The sequence below is a fragment of the Balaenoptera acutorostrata genome, chromosome 8 (assembly GCF_949987535.1).
Source record: "Balaenoptera acutorostrata chromosome 8, mBalAcu1.1, whole genome shotgun sequence".
Classification (NCBI taxonomy): Eukaryota; Metazoa; Chordata; class Mammalia; order Artiodactyla; family Balaenopteridae; genus Balaenoptera; species Balaenoptera acutorostrata.
The window spans coordinates 82,202,759-82,213,297 of NC_080071.1; the positions used below are offsets into that span (position 1 = coordinate 82,202,759).

Consider the following 10,539-nt stretch of genomic DNA (forward strand, 5'->3'; position numbering starts at 1 on the left):
TGCATGCATTATTTCATGTAAGTCCCATAACAACCCTACGTTGTGTGCATTTATATTAATTAAAAGAATGCTGACTGCTATAACAGAGAAGCCCCATAATTTCACTCCTTTTATTAAAGTATCTATTTTTTCACACTCATAAAATCTAATTAGTCATAATTTGGTGCAGGGAATTGTCAGATACCAATACCCACAGATGCTTAAGCCCCTTATATAAAACGGCACAGTATTTGCATATAACCTACGCACGTCCTCCTGTACGTACCCTTTAAATCATTTCTAGATTACTTATAATACTTAATACAATGTAAATTCTATGTAAATAATTGCTGGTACACAGCAAATTCAAGTTTGCTTTTGGAACTTTTTTGAAATTTTTTTTCCGAATACTTTTGATTCGTAGTTGGTTGAATTTGAGGAACACATAAATACGGAGGGTCGATTGTCCTCTCTTCACTGACAGTTTGAATCTTTACCTAAACAACTCAGGAATGAAGGGAAAAAATGGATGAAATTGATTCTTCTCAGAATTGAAGACCTTAAGAAATGATGCATTAATTTCTGCTACCTAGATCTTGGGTGAGATCCAAGTTCTTTTCCTCCCTGAGACCCAATGGATTTTTAGCTATTCCTTTGATTCTGTGAGTCTTCTCCATATCTTTCCAATAAGTTCCTTTTTTTTTTTTTTTGAATAATTTGACTAGACTTTCAGTTGAGTTCAATTTTTAAAAGTAGTATATATTACCAAGGTATTTTTTATTACAGCTTTAGTCTCAAAACTGGACTTAAACTGTTAAGATTTTTAAGTCAATTTGATCACCCAGCAAATAAAGAGAGCTAAAGCTGTCCTTTTATTGAAAAACAAACAAGTACGGCTCTTTTTGTGCCTAGCGCAGCTGTGGCTTGCAGTCCCAAGCGTCTGAAGCATGTATCAGCTCCAGTAGACTAGAAGCTGTTAACTGACCAGTGTGTTTGCTCCTCATCCATTTACTGGTTCCCACAAACAGAGAATGTCTCCTTATCAGTTTCCTAAGGAACATAATAAGTATACATTGACAGGAGATGAACTAAAGAAGCATACAGCAGTCCATTAAGATTGATGACAAGGTCTGAACTGATACAACGTACAGTTGCTGGATTTATGGACGTCATCAATATTGACAAGACTGGAGAGAATTTTGGTCTGATCTATGACACCAAGGTTTACTTTGCTGTTCATCATACTGCACCTGAGGAGAGGCCAAGTACAAGTTGTACAACGTGAGAAAGAACTTTATGGGCACAAGTGGAATCGCACATCTGGTGACTCATGATGTTCACACCATCTGCTACCCTGATCCCCTCGGCAAGATGAATGACATCATTCAGATTGATTTGGAGACTGGTAAGATTACTGATTTCATCAAGTTTGACACTGTGTAAAGTGACTGGAGGTGCTAACTTGGGAAGAATTGGTGTGACATCCTGGTTCTTTTGATGTGGTTCATGTCAAAGATGCCAATGGCAGCAGCTTTGTCACCCAGCTCTCCAACATTTTTGTTATTGGCAAAGGCAACAAACCATGGATTTCTCTTCCCCAAGGAAAATGTATTCACCTCACCATTGCCAAAGAGAGAGACAAGAGACTGAGGGCCAAGCAGAGCTTGAGGTAACATGATTGGTAGAGTCTTTGTACTTAATTAATGACAATACAGCATGATATATTTTTTAAAGTATGTCCAATTAGAGTAACATGGGTGGATGTTGTTCAAAGTGACTCTTTTATCAGTCTCAGTGACCCAGTTGCCAATGACAGAGAGAGAGAGAGAGAGAGAGAGAGAGAGAGAAGAAATGAATATATTCAACGACTTATTGGCCACCGCCTGCTGTCTATATAGTAAATTTATTTTTTTTCTGATGGCAAATTGATTCTAAATTTCATTGAGCTTTCAAAGCCTTAAACTTCATAAGATAATCTTGTTCAAATACAAACATTCTGAGCTACACAAAGGAACATTCTCAGGAGGTCTTGGAGAAAGAATATAAGCAGATTCTTGTAAGTGCAAAATACCTAGGTCTTGTGTTCTATTTTTAAAAACTATATAGATTTTTGTATTCAGCTCTATGGAATATCCATTTTTTTTGTTGTTGTTGTTTTTGCTATTTCTACGTGACTTTGGACAACGTTCATGCTCTGATACACATATATCATTTATCCTATGGTGTTGAATAGCCTTAGGACACTACCATGTTCCCTTAAGGGCACTAATGATATGTTTGTGAAGCAATCCACAATGTTGCCACTGATAATAACTTTTAAGTTCTCACCTTTAGGGATAGATCATTACCTTTATCACGTTGTCATCATCAGTTGTATGTGTATTCATGTATCATACTGGAAGCCCCGGGCTGAAAATGTATACTGATTTGAAAGGAAGAAATAAAACTGCCTTTATTCATCAAGAACAAAATTGTATATGTAGAAAAATCTCAAAGAATCTACAAAGATACTCATTGAGTTAATAAGTGAGTATAGCAAAGTTTCAGGATAAAGGACACTATACAAAAGTCCATTGCTTTCCTGTATACAAGCACTGAACAAAAGAAATTTAAAATTTAAAAAATACCATTCACAATAATGCCAAAAATGAAATACTTAAGAATAAATCTGTCAAAACTTGGGTGTGATATATTTTCAGAAAACTACAAAACACTGATGAGAGCAATAATAAAGGATTGTCTATAAATAGAGAAATATTCCATGTTCATGAATTGGAAGGCTCAATTATTAAGATGTCAATTTTTCCCACCCTGATCTATAAAATAATTGCAATTTCAATCAAAATCCCTGCAAGCTATTTTGTAGATATCAACACACTGATTCTGAAGAGTATATGGAAGAGCAAATGACTTGGAATAACAAACACAGCATTGAAAAAGAAGAACAAAGTTGGAGAAATTACACCATTCACTTTAAAGACATACTATAAAAATAATAAAGTGGTCTTGGTAAAACAGTAGACACTTAAAACACAACAAAGATATTCAAATCATTTTTGACAAAGGTGCAAAGGCAATTCAATGAAGAAAGGGTAATATTTTTATCAACTTGTGCTGGAACTATTAGAGATCCATATGCCTAAAAAAGGAAAAAAGGAAAGAACAAAAAGAGCTCAGACACAGCTCTTGCACATTATAGAAAAATTAACTGAAAATGGATCACAGACATAAATGTAAAAACTATACTTTTTAGAAGAAAACATAAGATAAAATCTAGATGTCCTCGTGTTTGGTGATGAGTTGTTACATACAACACAACATAAGCATCCATGAAATAAAAATAATTAATCATTTGTATTTTATTAAATTTATTAAATTAAATTAAAATTTCACATCATGAAAAACACTGTTATGAGAATGAGAAGATAAGTAGTCACAACCTAGGAAAAAATTTTAGCAAAATATATACCTGAACAAGGACTTGTAACCAAAATATATAAAGAACTCTTAAACTCAACAATAAGAAAACACACAATCCAATCTAAAAAATGGGCAAAATGGGCAAAATATCTGAACAGACACTTCACTAAAGAAGATACACAGATTAAAGCATATGAAAAAAAAAATGCTCAATATCATTTGTCATTAGGGAAATGCAAATTAAAACCAATGAGATACAAGTTTTGGAATGGCTTAAATCCAAAACTTGACAATAAAACTTACTTGCAAGGTTGCAGAGCAACAGGAACTTTCATTCATTTCTGGTAGAATGTAAAATAGCACAGTCACCTTGGCAGGGAGTTTGACAGTTTCACCATATGATACAGCAATTGTGATTGTACATATTTACCCAACTGATTTAAAAACTTATGCACATACAAAATCCTACACACAAATATTTATAGCTGTTTTATTCAAAATGCCTTTCAATAAGTGAATAGATAAACAAACTGTGATATATCATACAATGGAATATTATTCACAATAAAAAGAAATGAGGTATCAAGCCACACAAAAATATGGATGAATCTTAAAGCATATTGCTAAGCTAAAGAAATCAGTCTGAAAAGACTGTTTACTGTATGACTCCATTTATATGACATTCTGGAAAATATAAAACTATAGAAAAAACAAAAATATCAGTGGTTACCAGGGATTTGGGAAGGAGAAAGAGTTTAATAAGAAAAGCATGTGGGTCTTTTTAGTGCATTGAAACTATTCTGTATGATAGCATAATTATGGGCATAACACACAAGGTATTTGTCAAAACACACAGGACTTTACAGCAAAAATAGTGAACCTTAATATATGGCATGTTGAGGTGCCAAAAAGTGTGAGGTGCTCAAGAAAAAAAAAAAAAAAAAGAATAGAAATATGTCAAAGGGACACAGGAGCCAATGGAAAGAGCTCCCAATGATCAAAGCTGGAGCAATTTTAGTAACAGAATAAATAGTGTTGGATTATAGCCAAAGTATAAATAAATAACCATGAATCTAGATTGATTATTTAACTTTAAGAGGAAAATAAATTAATCAGAAAGAATAAATAAATCTCCCAGGCAGAAGAATTCTAAATAATTTGTGCAGATACTCTGCCCTCAAGGAGGCTTCCTTAATTACTCCCCACTCCTTAAGTATGGACTTTACAAAATGACTTTCTTCCGAAGAGTACAGTATTGAAAGGGGATAAAATAATAATTTTACAATGGAGAAAACTGACAAACTACCTCAGACAGGAGATAAAGTTTAACTCAACAACGATAAATCAAGTTAATAGTATGTATCCTTGATATTACAAGATGAAAATGGCACTTAATCTTTGTGGTCTTATTCCTCAAAACACTGCAGCCTAAACAATGGCAGACAAATCCCAACCAAGGAACACTCTATAAAATATCTGATCAGTATTCCTCAAAAATTGTCAAAGTCATCAAAAGCAAGGGAAGTCCTAGAAATTGTCACAATGAAGGAAAGCATAAGGAGACATGATCATAATCATGATCAAGATGACTAAATGTAATGTGATATCCCAGATGGGATTCTGTAACAGAAAAAGGCCATAAGGTAAACACTAGTGAAATCTGAATGAAGTATGAACTTTAGTGAATAATAATGTATCAATATTGGTTCATTAACCGTGACCAATTTCTAATATTAATAATAGGAAAAACTAGGTGTGGGGTACGTGGGAACTCTGTACTATCTTTGCAAGTTTTACATCAATCTAAAACTACTCTAAAAATTTTACTTAAAAAAACTTACATACTTTCCCAAAAACCTTAAATATATAATGCTAAAAAGAAGTGCTGCTGGGTCTTGTGGGCAGCTGGAGTATTATTAGCATCACACGTGTTTACACAATAATTAACAATCTCATCTTTTATCTTTCACTGTATATCCCTATTTTTCCATCAACATGTGACTTAGGACTCCCTGTTCTTTCAATCAACCCACTTGCTTATGCAAACTTTGCTATCACCTTCAACTTGTAGTTATTATTAATGGAAAAGTAAGCAAATGCCTGAGTCAAGGATTTCTAAGAGGAATGGAGAGAAAAATAGAAGAAGAAAAATAAAGAAATCTGTAAATGTGAAGATACCGAAGTGTAATGAATTTCCTAGATAATCTATTTCCTAGTAGTAATATTTCCCAAGTGGTAAAATTTGGAAATAAAATCTATAACAGTTAAATTTTACTGCTAAATGTTATAAATATTATTTTTTAAATGATTTAAAAATATTATTATCAACTTTGTTATACTAGTATGCTGAAACTGTTTTCAACTCTGGTCTCAGTATCCATGCTGTGAGATCCCATATTTATGAAATGATTCTTTTTTTTTTTTTTTTATAAATGTATTTATTTATTTATTTATTTATTTATTTTTGGCTGTGTTGGGTCTTCATTTCTGTGCGAGGGCTTTCTCCAGCTGCAGCGAGCGGCGGCCACTCTTCATCGCGGTGCACGGGCCTCTCACTGTCGCGGCCTCTCTTTTTGCGGAGCACAGGCTCCAGACGCGCAGGCTCAGTAATTGTGGCTCACGGGCTTAGTTGTTCCGCGGCACGTGGGATCTTCCCAGACCAGGGCTCGAACCCGTGTCTCCTGCATTGGCAGTCAGATTCTTAACCACTGCGCCACCAGGGAAGCCCTATGAAATGACTCTTAATCAGAACAATCCTGTTTTGATATTTAAAAAAAGATTATTTTATGTTGGCAGTAATCTAAGATGGATTCACTACAACAAAGTGCATTGTGTACCATGATTAGGTCTAATTTCTAAACTTTAGTAATACATTTATAGATCAGAAGTGATATGATAAAATTCTCTAAAGATAGTAACTCTACTTTAGTCAGTCTGGTTGTTTTAGTCTTCTTAATACAATGAAGGCCAAGGTCAAGAAAACATCACTCTCAGTGTGAAACCAATAAAAATAAATAGCAAATGGTTAAGATTCACTATCTGCAGGAAGTATTCCTTTCATGAAGTGTGTGTATATTTGTTGCTAAGGAGATGGGAGACAACCCAGTCCAATCTTCACAATGAGAGTATAGCATTCAAAATAACATGAAACAAAGAAAGGTACAACCTAATCAACTCAATTGTCACAACACAGGTTAGAGTTAGGAGGTATGGATTGTTTGGGACCATAGAGCATCAATGATATTTGGCAAAAAAATGAGTTTTTTGTGTTTCAACCTAAAGTATTCAAGCTTTAGGAGTCGTGGGGGACAAAAGAGCAAGAACATTATTACTAATTTTCTTAGGAAAGCAGATACTCTGCTTTTTGCTGACTATAGCTATTTTCCTAGCAATACCCCTGGGTGGGAGAAGACTGTACATTAGGACACCATACAACCTATAGGAGCTGTTCTTCCAGAAAATTTCATTTCCTTTGTAACTTGGTGCTTTGTGGTAATATTTGGATCTATAATTTGGCGTCCTCACTGAACTTGCCCATCAACAATGGCTTGAGAAGCTACCACCTCTGGTTTTTAAACCAGAAGTGACTGCTATGTTAAAATGCTAACTTGAAATCCTGGACTATTAACAAGTCACTTGAGAATTTTGTTATATGGGTCAATGCCTCTGAAGCTAATCAATTATATACACATATTGAGCAGCTATGTTTTCAAAGAACTGTATTGGCTATAAAGAGTGAAAAGATGTAGACTTGTAAAACCCAAAGGCTTCATAATCCAGATAGGGAGATGAATATATACAAAATTAAGTTTAATACAAGTTCAAGGGTTATGGGAACCTAGAAGAGAAGGTGATTTATTCTGAATGTTAGAATTGGAGACAATTTCCTAGAAAAAAATGAGAGTTGGGCTGGGTTTTAGACAGAGATTTAACACAAAGAATATTGATAATGGAATTGGTAAACTAGAGACTGCATCTCAGTGACAAGAAAGTGCATGATGTGTTTGGGGGAAGGGTGTATTTTTGGTGTGAGGACATCGTAAGACATATGATCAGAGGATATAAAGGTGGATTTTTTGATAAAGTGTCTTAAATACCTTGCTTACCATTTCTGTAGATCTACTGATTTACCACCTTTTCTGCCTCCGAAAAAAAAAAACAAAAAACATGGGTAACGTTCTCCCAAGAATATTATTTCTCATTATTGAAAATGATTTTCCCTGTGGGAAATATAAATACTCTGATGGGGGAGGTAAATTATAACTCGTGATTGAAAAGTTCTTAGTGTGTCCTGCCAAGTCCACCAGCAGCACTCCTATAAAACACACCAAAGTTAGGTGTACTAATTGTGCTGAAGCAATAGAGAACACATCCCAGAGGAAAACTGGGAGTAACTATGTAGAAGGATTAAGGAGGGATTTTTTTATGGGACTTTATGTTTGGTGAGTTTAAGGAGGAATTAGCATAGTCAGTGAATTCAATTCAAATTCAAATTCATTCAACAGTGAATTAGACATGGTCGAGTAGCAGAGGCTACTTTGTGACTGGGTATCTTCATAAATGTATCCCTGAAGTGGAAAGATCAAAGTTGGGCTAAAGTTGTAGTGGGAAAGGAGCAGTAATCACTCATGTTGTTCAGAAGAGTGGAATGTTTTGTCATGTTTGTGGTGCTCACATAGCTTTGTTGACATCCTGGTTTGAGCATTGTTTCTGATGGGAATATTGCAGTCTGGTTGTCATCAATGTCTATCCTACTCTTACTGATTGTCAGCAAGGCTGATTTTCACTTTTCAGTTCATCCTGCCCCATCCACCAGCATTCTTCATTCTTGGTTGAATATCTGCTGAGAGCACATCAAAGTAGTTTGTTGGTGGTGGAGGTGGGTATTTTTTGAGACTGATATATCTAGATCATTGTAAAATAATAACTATGATTACTCTGTAAAAAATCTTGGAAATAGGATGCCCTGAAGACATGGTAACTAGTTAGGAGGCTTTTTCAAAATTCTAAGTAAAAATTATGGGGGTCTTGGCTTAGATAGTGAGATTAGAAAAAATTAAAAAATAGTCAAGACACTTCCACAGTGGAATCTATGACTCACTAGCCAAATGATGCGGGCCATCCAGGAGTACATCTGAAAGAGTTTTGCAGTAAGCATATTAAATACTGATACATAATTAAGCACCTATTTCAGAATACTCAGGATGTTACATGCTTTTCTGTATGCATTGTGGTAATTATACCATGATTGGAAGATGAGTAAATATAGTCTTCATCTCTTTGGAGTTCACTGTCAAGAGAGGTATGCAGATATCTAAAATATGCAATGAAAATAAATAATATAGAGGAGGATTATACAAACCTACAGACAGTGGGGACTTAGGGACCTTCTCCAGGGAGGTAACCTGGAATTTGGGACTTGAAGTATAAATAGGGGAGATGATAGAAGATGAGAAAATATCATGAAATAGAAAATGAATAGTTCATGCTACTGAGATACAAATATGAATATACTAAAGAGCTAATCATAAGTAACCAGTGATGCTAGAATAGAGTGGATAGGTGTAGCTGGGGTTTTAGAAGCTTAGAAAAATGGGTTAGGCTATAAGGCCATGCTGAGGAAATGTACATTGTAGGAAACTGAGAACCATAAACAAGGCCAATGCAATGAGCAAAAGTGGCTTATCATACACATTAATTTGTTATCAATAAGTATTTGTTATTAATAATTATCAATAATTAAATCTAAACTGGCCATGGAAAAAGCCTACAATAGTCAACTAATTTGTAGTGTACCTTATGCAGAACCACACCTCTACTCTCCTGTAGAGAATATTAGCATATTAACATATTTTAATTTAAAAGTATGTTAATTTATAATATATTAATATATAGATTTATAAAAATTTAATTTAAAATATAAATTAACATATTAAATGCTGTTCTATTTATAAAGACTTCCACTGGAACAGATTGCATCATAAAATTTAAAATACAGTTCCAGTGTTAACCTTTGTTGCCAGGATTTTTTGGTTTTTTCTCACAGAAAGGTAGTTCCTTTCTTTTCAGGCTCTCTGTTTTCTGCATCATGGTAACCATGGAGCTGTGATCATTGTTCTTTGAAGCCACAATCCCCACCATAGTCTCAGGAACACTGGAGGAAGATGGTTTCATTTTCTTTAAACAATCGTGGAAAGTACACTCTCTGTATGCATATCAGAGCATTCCCTGCCATCACAGTTCTGCGTTCCTTCCATTTTGATTTTCTGAAAAGCTTCTTGTCAGGATCTCAACAAATACACAGGTGATAAATAAACTCCCTACCTCTTGGTGTGCTACATGTAGAGCTGAAGGATAATTCCCCCATGATGTTTAAAAAATCCCAACTAAAAGGCTAACAAGTCACAAAGGTTTGGTAGTACTTACTGTCCGAAAATGTTGACAGATAAGGGCAAATCAAGTCAAATCCAGATGCAGTGCTCAGCTGGAAGAATTGCCAATAGCACCTGGCATCCACTTAGAAAGGTCATAATGTTCAGAATATTCCAACGAACAGAGCTCAAGCAGACTTCCATTATTTCACTTTGTGGTGAAGCCATTCTGGAGCCGAGTGTAGTCAGTTTCAGTGACTCTTTCTATGGCATTTTAAACATCTCTGTTTCGTCCCCTTTCCTTCCCATAGCCCTCCTTCTACACCCTTCTTGGGCATCTCTACTACCCTACTGGTTCCTGAAACTACACTCTGTCTTTCAGAGTTAATTATTTAGGATGCCCTCCACCACCATTTTCTTAATCTCCCTCATTCCCATCCTCGGAGCCTCCTTTATTTCAGACCACTGGTATTGTAAAAAGAACCTTCTTTTCTAGTTTTTTTTTTTTTTTTTTAAGTTTCCTGATTAATAACTTTTATTATTTACTTTATTACTTGTTATGGATTCATCTGGAAGACTTTTCTACCAAATTTCATTTTAATCTTACAATGTCTTTGGTTTATATCTCACCTTATATACATTTTATGAATGCATGTGTGTTTATACCTATATATAGTATTATTTTGTATTAATATAAATATATAGTTGTATGTATGAAGTTAGCTCTCCCTATTCACTGATTCCTCCTTCAAACATTTCAACATCATGG

General features: G+C 34.6%; 1 pseudogene; it reads left to right on the plus strand.

Annotated features, from left to right (window-relative positions):
• The first annotated feature begins 1,010 nt into the window (after positions 1 to 1,010).
• Positions 1,011 to 1,652, plus strand: LOC103021000 (40S ribosomal protein S4, X isoform-like; annotated as a pseudogene).
• Positions 1,653 to 10,539: the final 8,887 nt, after the last annotated feature.